The sequence below is a fragment of the Chiloscyllium punctatum genome, chromosome 1 (genome assembly GCF_047496795.1).
Source record: "Chiloscyllium punctatum isolate Juve2018m chromosome 1, sChiPun1.3, whole genome shotgun sequence".
Lineage (NCBI taxonomy): Eukaryota > Metazoa > Chordata > Chondrichthyes > Orectolobiformes > Hemiscylliidae > Chiloscyllium > Chiloscyllium punctatum.
This window is the reverse complement of record NC_092739.1, coordinates 34,354,790-34,369,588: the sequence shown is the minus strand read 5'-3', so window position 1 is coordinate 34,369,588 and position 14,799 is coordinate 34,354,790. Positions and strand designations below refer to the sequence as shown.

The following is a 14,799-nucleotide window of genomic DNA, read 5'->3' as shown; positions in this document are numbered from 1 at the left end:
CTGATTTAATATTGCCAAAAGAGCCCAAACTCTCATTTATCCCCAGTGAGAAACGATGAGTGAGAGAGGGTGATTGAGAGTGAGGAAGTGGTGGACTTCTGTGTTCATGTGGCTGGAGGGAGGAGAAGTCATAGAGTCATAGAGATGTACAATACAGAAACAGACCCTTCTGTCCAACTCGTCCATGCCAACCAGATATTCCAACCTAATCAAGTCCCATTTCCCAGCACTTGGCCCAGATCCCTCCCAACCTTTCATATTCATATACCCATCCAAATGCCTCTTAAATGTTGCAATTGTACCAGCCTCCACCATTTCCTCTGGCAAATCATTCCATACATACACCAACCTCTGCGTGAAAACGTTGGCCCTTAGGTCTCTTTTATAACTTTCCCCTCTCACCCTAAACCTATGCCCTCTGGTTCTGGACTCCCCCACACCAGGGAAAAGACTTTGTCTATTTATCCTATCCATGCCCCTCATAATTTTGTAAACCTTTATACAGGTCATCCGTCAGCCTCCGACACTCCAGGGAAAACAACCACAGGCTACTCAGCGTCTCCCTACAGCTCAAATTCTCCAACCCTGGCAACATCCTTGTAAATCTTTTCTGAACCCTTTCAAGTTTCACAACATCTTTCCGATAGGAAGGAAACAAGAATTGTACGCAATATTCCAAAAAGTGGCCTAACCAACATCTTGTACAGCAACAACATGACCTCTCAACTCCTGTACTCAATACTCTGACCAATAAAGGAAAACATACCAAACGCTTTCTTCACTATCCTATCTACCTGCGACTCCACTTTCAAGGAGCTGTGAACCTGCACTTCAAGGTCTCTTTGTTCAGCAACACTCCCTAGGACCTGACCATTAAGAGTATAAGTCCTGCTATGATTTGCTTTCGCAAAATGCAGCACCTCGCATTTATCTGAATTAAACTCCATCTGCCACTTCTCAGCCCATTGGCCCATCCGAGAAAGATCCCATTGTAATCGGAGGTAACCCTCTTCTCTGTCCACTATACCTTCAATTCTGGTGTCATCTGCAATTTACTATGCCTCTTATGCTCACATCCAAATCATTTATATTAAAATGATGAAAAGTAGTGGATCCAGCACCGATCCTTCTGGCACTCCACTGGTCACAGACTTCAGTCTGAAAAATGACCCACCACCATGACCCTCTGTCTTCTACCTTTGAACCAGTTCTGTATCCAAATGGCTAGTTCCCCCTGTATTCCATGAGATCTAACCTTGCTAAGCAGTCTCCCATGGTGAACCTTGTCGAACGCCTTACTGAAGTCCATCTCGATCACGTCCACCACTCTGTCCTCATCAATTGCCTTTGTTATTTTTAAACTCGATTAAATTCATGAGACATGATTTCCCATGCACAAAGCCACGTTGACTATTCCTAATCAGTCCTTGCTTGTCCAAATATGTGTAAATCCTGTCCCTCAGGATTCCCTCCAACAACTTGCCCACCACCGAATTCAGGTTCACCAGTCTATGGTTCCCTGGCTTGTCCTTACCACCTTTCTTAAACAGTGGTACCACGTTAGCCAACGTCCAGTCTTCCGGCACCTCACCTGTGACTATTGATGATATAAATATCTCAGCAAGAGACCCAGCAATCACTTCCCTAGCTTCCCACAGAGTTCTAGGGTGTACCCGATCAGGTCCTTGGGATTTATCCACCTTTATGCGATTCAAGACATCCAGTATTTCCTCCTCTGTAATAGGGACATTTTTCAAGATGGCACCATCTATTTCCCTACATTCTAGAACTCCCATGTTCCTTCGCCATGGTAAACATTGATGAAAAATACTAGTTTAGTATCTCCCCCATCTCCTGCAGCTTCACACAAAGGCTACCTTGCCGATCTTTGAGGGGCCCTGTTCTCTCTCTAGTTGTCCCTTTGACTTCAATTTATTTGTAAAAACCCTTTGGATTTTTCTTAACTCCATTTACAAAAGATATGTCATATCTCCTTTTTGCCCTCCTGATTTCCCTCTTAAGTATACTCCTCCTGTCTTTGTGAGGGAAAATGAGTCAGGTGTCAGAGAGAAACAGATATTGTAGGGCTTTTCTGCCCAGTGGGTCTGCTTGCCATTTAATTGTGATCGTGGCTGATCTTCTATCTCAATATCATACTTCTATTCTCCCCCGCTCTCCCCTGCACTCCCCCCACCCCCACCCCCACCCCCACCCCCTCACCCCCTCCCAGTACCCTTTCACTCATTTAGCCTTGAGAAATATATTTCTTTCTTAAATATATCCAGTATGTTTACCTTCACAGCCTGGTGTGGTAGAGGATTTCACAGGTTCACCACCCTCTGAGCCGAGACAATTCATCACCTCTCAGTCCAAAATGGCACATCACATATCTGGAGACCATGACCCTTTGTTTGGAAGCTCCGAGCCAGGGGAGACATCATCATTGCATCCAGTTTCTCAAGCCCTGCCAGAATTTAATGATTTCACTAAGATCCTCTCTCATTCTTCTAAACTTCAGTGAAAATAGACCCAGTCGATTCAGTCTTCCTCATTTGACAAATCTGCCATCCTAGGGATCAATTGGGTGAATCTACGCTGCAGCTCCTCTTCAAAAAATGTACTTTTACTTAGGTGAGAAGATCAAAAATTGACACAGTGCTCCAAGTGTGGTCTCACTAAGGCGCTGTGTAGCTGCAGTAAGGCATCTATCCTTCTTTATTCAAGGCCCTCTTGCAATGAAAGCCAACATATCATTTGCCATGCTCACTGTTCACAGTACCTGAATGCTTACCAATGACTGGTGGAGAAGCCCAGGTTCCCTTTTACAACAACAGTTCACAATCTATCAACTTTTAAATCATACTCTGTCACTCTGGTTTTTTTTTCTCCTGAAGTGGATAATTTCACGTTCATCTGTGTTATTCTGCATCTGTCAATTTTGTCCATTCTCTCAACATTAGTAAATAGCCTAGAGGCCTTGTTACATCCTCCTCACCACTTACAGTCCCACCTCGATTTATTTTTGTTACCAGCAAACTTGAAAATATAACATTTGATTCCCTTGTTCAAATCACTGATATTTGGAATAGAATAGACAATGATATGAAGGTGTTAGTGAGGGTAGGTAAGGAATTTTGGGAGGACATCAGAGTGAATGTTGAATATATGAAGAGAGAGCATTAAATGACTGCACAAAGCTCCTGTGGCAAATCATGTGCAATGAGACAGTGACTAGTGGAGGATAAATAGGTGACAAGACAGGGTGAAATTAGTCTTTAGCAAGTGCATAAAATGAGCAATAATAAATTGCTCATTCAGCTTTGCATCCTGCCAGCTTTTGGTCCTCCACTGATTAACTCATTTTGTGCTAATACAAAGAACAATTTCATTCTCAGGGAGTGAGAGTGGCAACTTGTTTGCCAATTATGAGATACTGTCTAAGCTTGAGAAATGATCTTGAGAAATAGCATACAGAAAGCAATAACAATAGCAATCAGCTGCCTACTTTTACACCTCAACTGACCGAAGTCAATGGTATGGAAAATCAAGCAGGACATAAAACAGGCAACTGATTCAGTTACACCCAAGGCTAATTTCAGTCTATTTGCCTCCTCATAATATGTTAAACCTATCGAATTAAAGTGTTGGAATCGTGGTAATGAATTCTCACGTTGGCTCCTCATTAACATAATTCTACAAGTTAGCTCAGACTTTCTTTTCCTCTTTTTCATTTTTCCGGTCTTCTGCTCATTTTCTCGTTCTCCCTTTATAAAGGTGTTACAATTTGCAAAAAGTACTACATCTGAAAAAAAAACTGGCCACAAGAGGGGGGGGGGGGTAAATGTTTCCAGTCAATGGAAGGGTGCAGCAAAACAACAAACCTCAAAGCACAGAATTATCGTTCAAATAAAAAACCTGCATCTGAGCTTAGAAAATGAAGCTGCAGAACACAACTCAAACGGCTTTGGCTTCTCCTTTCTTTTCTAAGATGTGTCATTACTTTTTAACGATATGGAAATTTACATGGAAATACAAGGATAACAATAGATGGTGAAAATCAGCCAAAAAATTCACACAATCTCACTCCGAAGTCAATTGTGAAATCAAGTTTCACAGTCGTATTTGAGTACATGATTGAGTCCTGTTTTTCAGTGCAGTATTGAGGGATTGCTTCTTCAGAGATATAATCAAAAAATTAATTCATGTTCATATTTTATGGGAATCGTAATTAAATATTAATCGCAGGGAGTCATCCCACATCTTGGCCAACATTTTCGACTCAATGATCACAATCAAAATAAGAATAATCGCCAATCCAACTAATTGTTATTTGTGCAAACTGGCTGCTGTTTTTGTCTACAAAGTGAATGTAACTCTATTTTAGGAGCAAGTTACTGAAGAAGCTGGAATCTGTACTGAAAACAACAAATGCTGGAGATCACAACAGGTCATGCAGCATCCATGGAGAGACAGCAAGCTAATGTTCCAAGACTCTTAGAGTCATCTATGACTGGAAACGTTAGCTTACTCTCTCTTCATGGATGTTGCCTGACTCTATTTTATTTCACTCCCATTTAATTGGCTGTAAAGTTGGTTTAAACATGTTGAGAATCACTAAGGTACTTTATAATTGCAAGCTAATGTCCTTCTAATCCAATGGTGACTTGGAGGTGCCGGTGTTGGACTGAGATGGACAAAGTTAAAAATCACACAACACCAGTTTATAGTCCAATGATGAAAGAGCTGTGCTCCAAAAGCTAGTGCTCCTCTTGGTCTATAACCTGTGTTGTGTGATTTTTAACTTTATCTGAATGATGTTCTAGATAAGAAAAATATGTTACTGATAGCCTGCTATGTGTGTGTGTGTGTGTGTGTGTGTGTGTAGGTTGATAAGAATGAAACAAAGTAAATCTTATGAGACTCATTAAAATGACTGGATTTCAGAAAATCATGTTGGCTATCACTATCAAGAGAAAATCAGTAAAACCTGATCAAGATTATTTTTTTAAATCTAGAAAATTACTCCAGAAATATGTGAAAAGTAAAATAACTATGATAAATAAATGAAAATACTTTGGTTAAATACAAAAGTCACTTTGCTCAAGGCAAGCAAGTACAAAGGGCAAGAGGTAAAAGAAAGTGTTTTTTTTGGAAGAGAAAATATTAGTCAGAATATCAAACATAAATCCATTTTTTTTACATAATAATATAGGTGTCAAGTTTTAACTTACACATGAACAAGCCTCAGTTCAGTAATTCCTTGCAAGTATCCCCAATGGTGCAGCATTGTACACTAGTACTGCAAAACAGCTCAGGTTATACAGTCACAGAGTCATAGAAATGTATAGCACAGAAACAGACCCTTCAGTCCAACCCAACCAGACATCCAAAATTCATCTAGCTCCATTTACCAGAATTTGGCCCATACTCCTCTATTCATATTCCTATTGATATACCCATCCAGATGCATTTTAAAATGTTATAACTTTACCAGCCTCCACCACTTCCTCTGCAGCTTATTTCATACATGCACCACCCTCTGCAAGAAAAAGCTGACCCTCAGGTCCCTTTTAAATTTTTCCCGTCACACCTTAAACCTATACCCTACAGTTTTGGACTCCCCCACCTCTGGGAAAAACCCTGGTCTATTCATTCTATTTATGCTTTTCATGATTTTATAAACCTCTATAAAGTCATCCCTCAGCTTATGACACTCCAGGGAAAATAGCCCCAGTCTAATTACCTTCTCCTTATAGCTCAAATTTTTCAACCCTCACAACATTCTTGTAAATCTTTTTTGAACACTTTCAAGTTTAACAACATCTTTACTATAGCAGGGAGATCAGAATTGAACCCAATATTCCAAAAGTGGCCTAATCAATGTCCTGAACAGCTGCAACATGATTCCTATACTCAGTGCATAAATGCAAGTGTAGCAAATACTTTCTTCACTACCCTGTCTACCTGTGACTCCATCTTCAAGGAACTATGAAGCTGCACCTCAACGTCTCTTTGTTCAACAACATTTCCAGGACCCTGCCATTGACTGCACAAGTCCTGCCTGATTTGCCTGATCAAAATGAAACACCTCACGCTTATCTCAACTAGACTCCATCTACCACTTCATTATAAACTGGAGCTTGAATCTGTTACTGTATGAATGAAGGGTGAAGGAATTAATACCAAAGCTAAGCAGAAATAACTATTTTTATTCCCGCGTCAAATTCAGTGAAAATAAATGTCTTTGAAATTAACCATTGGAACTTCAAAAAGTTTAATTTGAGTTAGTTTCCACCATTTGCTATGTTAATGAGAAAACAAACACTTGGGAACCTTCAGGAAAGGAGATATTGCAGAGGTCATTACATGGCAGTTCATATACACAATCAATATTAAAGCTTTCTTTGGACATAAATTTGAACACCAAATAGGAAGAGGAATTTTTCACATTTTTTTCATTTCTAATTGGATTTTAATTTTTTTTCACTTAAACAAAGGCATAGGGAGTGAGAAGTATACAGGTTTTGATGTATGAGGCATTATAACATAAAAACTTGGGATGGTCCCTTTTCTGTCTGCAATATCTGCCATATTTCCATCATTATGTCTGGGTTTGAATCCATCCTATGATGATGTGATAAGTAAGTGTCTTGCATCAATTTATTTTGGACAATCCCAATCAAGATTCCCTGAGGGATGGGCCCACATAAAAACTGAGATTAATCTAAACAGTATGAAAGTATTGTTCTCATTCAGAGAAATCAAAGGTTAGCTTAGGTAGAAATTAGTAAATTCACAATGGGTTCACTTAGCAGTGGATTCACTTCTGGTCAGGAGTGATGGTGACATGTGAGGAATGAGTAGAAGATACTCAAATGAATGCTGTATTATCCTATACCATGGTTACAAATACCTGATAGTCACACTAAAATGCCAGATTTGCAGAATACTTTCTTCCCGAAAGTTAAGATGCATTGCCATAATTAGCCGGAAAGAAATAAAAAAATTATCATGTGAAGTAGCAGCTGAAATTTAGATAGAAAATGTACCTTGTTTTCTGAAGAAAAATTGAAGCAAAGCATCTGATGGACTCATTCAAGAAAGGAGCTGGATAAGTACCTGGAATTAGGTGTCAATCCAATGGTCACAGGTATGTTTGGAAAGGGCTTTGAAAGTAGTATATTTAACATAATGGTTTGTCTGCTTCTGGAAGCAGAACAACATGGTACAATCTCACCTTTCCAGATACCTTTAAGTATGGGCTGTATTGGATTATGTAATTTCTATGGTCACTGTGATTATTAACTCAAACAGGAAATAGTGGGGAATTGTGCACTTGAATTAGCAATGCATGCTGCATGTAGGTGTCTTTAATTCATACATGAGCTAGACGTATCACAGGCAAGGTCAGCGCTTATTGTCCATCACTAATTTCCCTCATGTAAACGTTTCACTTGACCATTTCAGATCAGTTATGATTCAACCATGTGACTAGAGTCATATATAAGGCAGAGGAGACAGGGAATTTTCAGGGGAGTAACTCACCTTCTGCCTCCCATACCCTGTCCATTATCAACCAGAATTGAGGCATGAGTGCAATGAAATGTTTTCCATTTTCCTGGATGGTGCAGTTCCAAATACAATCAAGAATCTTGTCACCATCCAAGGCAAAGCAGCCTAATTCATTACTAAAATTAATTGATATCCTGCTGCCAGAGGCCTCATCATTTGATAAGGTTCCACATAAAAGACTATTGTGCAAAATAGCTCATGCTGTAAAGGTGACATACTAGCCTGGATAAGCATAGAGTATGTATAAATTGCTCTTTTCCAGACTGACAAGCTGTCACCAGATGGCCTCCTTCTTTAGAGACCGCAATTTCCCTTCCCACGTGGTTAAAGATGCCCTCCAACGCATCTCGTCCACATCCCGCACCTCCACCCTCAGACCCCACCCCTCCAACCGTAACAAGGACAGAACGCCTCTGGTGCTCACCTTCCACCCTACAAACCTTCACATCAACCAAATCATCCACCGACATTTCCGCCACCTCCAAAAAGACCCCAACACCAGGGATATATTTCCCTCCCCACCCCTTTCCGCCTTCCGCAAAGACTGTTCCCTCCGTGACTACCTGGTCAGGTCCACACCCCCCTACGACCCACCCTCCCATTCTGGCACTTTCCCCTGCCACCGCAGGGGCTGTAAAACCTGTGCCCACACCTCTTCCCTCACCTCTATCCAAGGCCCAAAAGGAGCCTTCCACATCCATCAAAGTTTCACCTGCACATCCACTAATATCATTTATTGTATCCGTTGCTCCCGATGTGGTCTCCTCTACATTGGGGAGACTGGGCACCTCCTAGCAGAGTGCTTTAGGGAACATCTCCAAGACACCAGCACCAATCAACCAAACCGCCCCGTGGCCCAACATTTCAACTCCCCCTCCCACTCTGCCGAGGACATGGAGGTCCTGGGCCTCCTTCACCGCCGCTCCCTCACCTGGAGGAAGAACACCTCATCTTCCGCCTCGGAACACTTCAACCCCAGGGCATCAATGTGGACTTCAACAGCTTCCTCATTTCCCCTTCCCCCACCTCATCCTAGTTTCAAACTTCCAGCTCAGTTACTGTCTCCTTGACTTGTCCGACCTGCCTATCTTCTTTTCCACCTATTCACTCCACCCTCTCCTCCTTGACCTATCACCTTCATCTCCTCCCCCACTCACCCATTGTACTCTATGCTACTCTCTCCCCACCCCCACCCTCCTCTAGCTTATCTCTCCATGCTTCAGGCTCACTGCCTTTATCCCTGATGAAGGGCTTTTGTCCGAAACGTCGATTTCGCTGCTCGTTGGATGCTGCCTGAACTGCTGTGCTCTTCCAGCACCACTAATCCAGTATTTGGTTTTCAGCATCTGCAGTCATTGTTTTTACCCTGTCATGATAGGAGCCCTACAGGGGCCCTCAACATTTTACAATTTATGTCAATGATAAGGATGAAGGGATCAAAAGCATGAAAGCTAAATTTACAATAACACAAAGATAGGTAGAATATGTACTGTGAAGATGACACCGCAAGGACACAAATCAAAGTTGTAGGTTATGTAAATGGGCAGAAAATCTGGCAGATGGAGTGTGAAATGGCAAAATGTGAAGTTTTTTTTACCTTGACAGGAAGAATTAAACAAGCAGAGTATGATTTATAGAGAGAACAACTGCAGAATTCCAAGGTAAAAAGTGACCTGGATGTTCTGGTGCATCAGACACAAGTGTTAGTGTGCAGGTACAGCACATAACCGGGAAGGCAAATGGAATGGTATCTTTTATTTTGACAGGTATTGATAAAAGTAAAGATGTTATGGGACAGTGAAACAGAGCATCTGTGAAACTATGTCTCAAATACTGAGAGTACTTTTGGTCTCCTCTCTTTTTTTAGCAGTGAGCTGCTTTCTTGAAAAGCAACAGTGTGTTTCATCCAGATAGACCCACAATGCTGTTAGGGAGGGCATTCCAGGATTCTGACTCAGCGACTCTAAAGCAATACATTTTGAAGTCAGGATGCTGGGTGGTTTGGAGGGGCATTTGCAGGTGGTGATGTTCCTGTATATCTGTGGCCCTTGTCTTTCTAGATGGAAGTGGCCGTAGGTTTGGAAGGTGCTGCCGAAGGTGACATGGCGGGTTTCTACAGTGCACCTTCTAGATGGTGCACACCACTGCTAAACGGCCGACCTCTGCTCTCACTGTGTATGTTCATATCCTACATCAGCCCTTCCACCCTCCAGGTACCATGTCTCCACCATAACAGGGTGGATTAAATGCCAACTACTCTATAAAATGTTTAAATATGCGAAGAGCTACTTTAAATGCCATATTCCAATGATCACTGAGATAATCTCGAAGACGTTGCCTGTTCAGCCCTGTATCCAACCCTAAACCACATTGCTATCATCCTCAATTTCTAAAGCAGTTTTTGCTCATCTTTTCCACCTTTCACAACTTTGGCTAACCCTTAATTCAGTGACCTCACCGCCATATGAGATCTGTCATTGCAATGACCCCTAAATTGCTAAGCTCATTGCTTCTCTTTGTCTGAACAAATGAACTTTCATATTTCCAACCTTGTTTCGAAATCTTTTCGTATCTTCATTTCACTCCATATGGAAAAGTTTTGCAGCCTTTGTTCCACCTACAATTCCCAGTTTTGGGTAACTGTTTCCATGTACTCCCCCTACTCACCACTGGAGGTCAATCTTTCAGCACTACGTTCTGTCCTCTGAAGAACTCCTTATAAGAATGTGTTGCATCACCACTGCATGGAAATTTCTCCGTCTGGCTGTTAGATCTTTACCTGACCCTTTCCCATCCCACCTCACATCCCCACTCCCAAACCTCAATCATTCTTTTCCTGCTTTCTCTCCAGTTGTTCATCTTGCTATGCATTCAGAAATCAGGGAAAACTGGCTACATATAAATTCCTGCATGATGTATGTACCTCTTGTCAAGAAACATCTGTGAGAAGTAACTGAATCAAAACTAAAGAGCCTATTTGGTTACTTTGCAGCATCATGTTATAGCTATGTTTGAATACTAAAGATATTGGGATATGTCAACCACTGAAGCCTTTAAAAGACTGTTCCAAAACATAGTTTGAGTTATACACTGATGATACAATGTGCATCTGTTGGTGTAGGCGTGAAAAGTCATCATTTTTAAACTGGAAAAAGTAATGCATTTCATATTGAATAAATGTGGCATGATTTATTAAAATGAACTGATTTATTAAAATAAAGACACTGTAACTATGATGAAAGTATTTTGAAAAGTACAGGCGGCATGTTGGCTGAATGGTTAGCACTGATGCCTCTCAATGTCAGGAACCCAGGTTTGATTCTACCCTCAGCTGATTGCCTGTGAGGAGTTTGCACGTTCTCCCCATGTCTGTGTGGCTTTCCCCAGGTGCTCCAGTTTCCTCTGGTTAGATGAACTAACCATCCTAAATTGCCCATCGTGTTCAGGGATGTGTAGGTTAGGTGCGTTAGTCAGGGGTAAATGTAGGGGAATGGTCTGAGTGGGTATCTCTTCGGAGGGTCAATGTGGACTTCTTGGACCGAAGGGCCTGTTTCTACACTGTAGGGATTCTATGAATCATCAGATTGATTTTCTTTGTATCCAATACAAAGAATTAATTAAATCCATTCTGAGTTACTTTTGTAAGGTTTTGATTCTGAAATAATCTTCTCCAGATCAGGCCAGTGGTGATCCCCATTCTCAGGTGGACCTGATCTTGGATATCCTTTTCATGGCAGATTCTTCCTTCTTCTAATCACTGAACAGTTTTTCATTAACACTGTATTGCCTCACTGCAGCACAGTTATTTAATGAGCTATCCAATGTGATCACTTTTAACTTGGAACCAGCTTCATATTTCATTTGTTGAAAGAATCATTTCTCCTTATTGCTTGCCATATGTGGACTGCTCTTTTACAGCATGTCTTCCCTCCAACACGTCTTCACAACACAGAGTGTATCGCCTGCTCAATCTATTGTGTGCCTTTATAAGTTTAGTAAAACACAGATTTATTGAATGAAGAGTAGTTGCTGACTGCTAATGCAAGATTAATGTGATGTGGATGAAAAGAGCTGGTGGTGGGCATTGACTTATATACCACGTACATGCAAAACTTACAACTGGGGCAGCATGGTAGGTCAATTCTACTGTCTCTGTGGAGTTTGCATGTTCTCCCTGTGTCTGTGTGGGTTTCCTCTGGGTTCTCCGATTTCCTCCCACAATCCAAAGATTTGTGTGTTAGGTGGATTGGCAATACTAAATTGACAGAGTGGTCCATGGATTAGGTAAGAGGGTGTTAGCCATGGGAAATACAGGTTTATATGGTAGTGGGGTGAATCGGAGTGTAATGTTGACTAGAGGATCAGTGCGGACTTGATGAGTCGAATGGCCTATTTCTGCACTGTTGAGATTCGATAACTAGCTAGTGTTGAGAAGCTTTGCAGCTCAGGTTGACGTTCTGGATGTAGGTTTGCTTGCTGAGCTGTAAGGTTTGTTTTCAGACGTTTTATCACCATACTAGGTAACATCATCAGTGAGCCTCCGGATGAAGCACTGGTAGTATGGCCTGCTTTCTATTTGTGTTTAGGGTTCCTTGGGCTGGTGATGTAATTTCCTGTGGTTTGCAGGCAACCATGATGCCAAGAGGTCTGAGTAGTTTGGCAGTCATTTTTGAGATGGCTTTGATTTAGGGGAGAGTGACTAGGGTTTCTGGACATGTTTTGTCTGCTTGTTGGGGTTTGTTGCTGCAAAATCAGCAGACTGTGTTCATTGGGTACCTGTTCTTTTTGAATACATCATATAGGCATCATGGTAGGCCACAAACCCACAAACACACTAAAACAGCAGCTAATGAACTTGAAAGACCTTGTACAGTCAACAAACAAAACTAATGTCATTTACAAAATACCTTTCAAGAACTGTGACAAACACTACATTAGACAAACAGGCAGAAAACTTACCATCAGGATGCATCAACATCAACTAGCCACAAAAAGACGTGACCTACTTTCACTCGAATCCTTACATGCAGATGGGGAAGGACACCACTTTGACTGAGACAACACATCCATCCGAGGGCAAGCCAAACAGAGACACACACAAAAATTCCTAGAAGCATGGCATTCCAACCAGAACTCCATCAACAAACACATTGACTTGGATCCCATTTACTACCCACTGAGAGAAAGAACAGGAAATGATGTCACCACAGGAAATGACATCACCAACTCAAGGAAACCTAAACACATAAATAGAAAGCTGGCCATATTATCAGTGCTTCACCCAGAGGCTCATTGATGATGTTACCAAGTACATGATGATGAAACATCTGAAAACAAACCTTCCAGCTCAGCGAGCAAACTGACATTCAGATTCTATAACTTTAGGTACAAGAAAAATAGGGTCACCTTGAACACAAAGTTTGTCTTTTACACTGTGGTGTATTACTGTATACACAATGCAAAGTACAACAATAAAACAATAGAAACAATTCAACATTTGGCACAAACATGATATGTTTGTGTACCTATAGGTCCACAAGAAAATTGTTAAGAGTGAACTTATAAAGAAGTAAAGATACACAAGATCAGAAAGTTTATCGGATGAGAGAACAACAATAATAAGCTGGTATTGTTAATCAGCCTGTTCAGAGATGTTAATTACATACCCCTTTAACATGTTGGACTTGAATACAGGCCTCCTGGATCGAGCATTGAGAATGTGTTGCTGGAAAAGCACAGCAGGTCAGGCACCATCTGAGGAGCACGGGAATCGACGTTTCGGGCTACAGCTCTTCATCAGGAATCTGACCCAAAATGTCGATTTTCCTGCTCTTCGGATGCTGCTGCCCGACCTGCTGTGCTTTTCCAGGAACACACTCTCAACTCTGATTTCCAGCAGCCGCAGACCTCACTGTCTCCCTCCTGGACCTAGAGGTAGGGACACTATCACTATGCCCCAAGAACCCTAACAGTAGGAGGACACTACTCCAGATGACTGGCAACAACTGTTTTAATAGGTAACTTCTATTTTGTTAGGTCCAACAATATGTACCAAGTTGTTATGATTTTTACACAGACTGATGCTAAAGGCCCTGCATGCTGATAAAATCGAGACAAACAGTGTGAAATGTGCAGAATGCATGATTTAACTGCCTGGGGCAAGAATGTCTGCATGATGTATAACGTTTAGTGTCACATTATAAGGTTTGAGGGATTCAGAACAGAGAATACAAAGCTCCATATTTATGATTTTCATCAACTAAAATATTCAATCTGCAACACTCAGAACCAGGAATTCAATTACTGAATGAAATATGCGCTCAATATACACTGAAAAAATGTAAGCCATCAGGGCTGGGGTGATATTGTTGCTTTACACCAGTGCACAGTACTGTATAATATAGTCCAGCTCTATATTGTATTGTATAAATATACACGTAATCATACCAAATATTATGTAAATCTATGTTTTGGGGTCCAGAACAATGCTGAGGAACTGCTGCCATATGTTGTGTTATTTATGTCTGTAAAGTCAACTTTCAGGTTGTGAGATCCATGGTTAAGAAGATAGAGATGAGTGGTGAGAAAATAGCTAAAAATCAATTCAGTGTTTGATCTGCCAGAGTAATGTGCATAAAAGAATAGAAGTTAGGGACTATCACTGAAACTAAAAATAGGACAAGAAAGGGAAATTATCAAAATCTACATAAATCAAATCTGAAATAAAGTGTTGGGAAATATACATCATGTTGGGTCTGAATCCGAAAGAATTAAAAAAATCAAATGCTAAAGGATTAATTTTAACACTTGGCACTCTGGATATGTCTGCACTGATCCCTCTACCTTGCTGCAGATTATGATCCAAACTTGTTCATCTGAGCAACTAAGAGAGGCATCTATGATAAACCAAAGGAATCTCCTCTAAAACATGCAGCTCAGGCTCTTATGAAATAAACCATGCACTGGAGCCCTATGCTGAGTTGGTTTTGCCACTGAGTTGGCTTAATATGAAGAAGAGCTGACCCCAGAAAAGATATTGTGTTTTCACTGGGAGTTTTGTTGCGGAGCCTTTGGCATCCCCTACGTCGGGCTTCCCTTTCACTCTCTTGTTCTGAGGTCCTTTTAAAACCCCAAAGTGGCTTTAAATTGATTCCATCAGCAGTCATCTCTCAATACCCAAAAGCCTACTCCTACCAACCAGCCATCCCGCTATTTATGAGGCCTCTG

At 41.2% G+C, this 14,799-nt stretch overlaps 1 protein-coding gene across 2 annotated transcripts in view; it reads right to left on the bottom strand.

The window, feature by feature from the left end:
- The window catches only part of pde5ab (phosphodiesterase 5A, cGMP-specific, b), a 115,312-nt gene that overhangs the window by 82,131 nt on the left and 18,382 nt on the right, over positions 1-14,799 (bottom strand). The gene's annotated exons all lie outside the window — the stretch shown is intronic.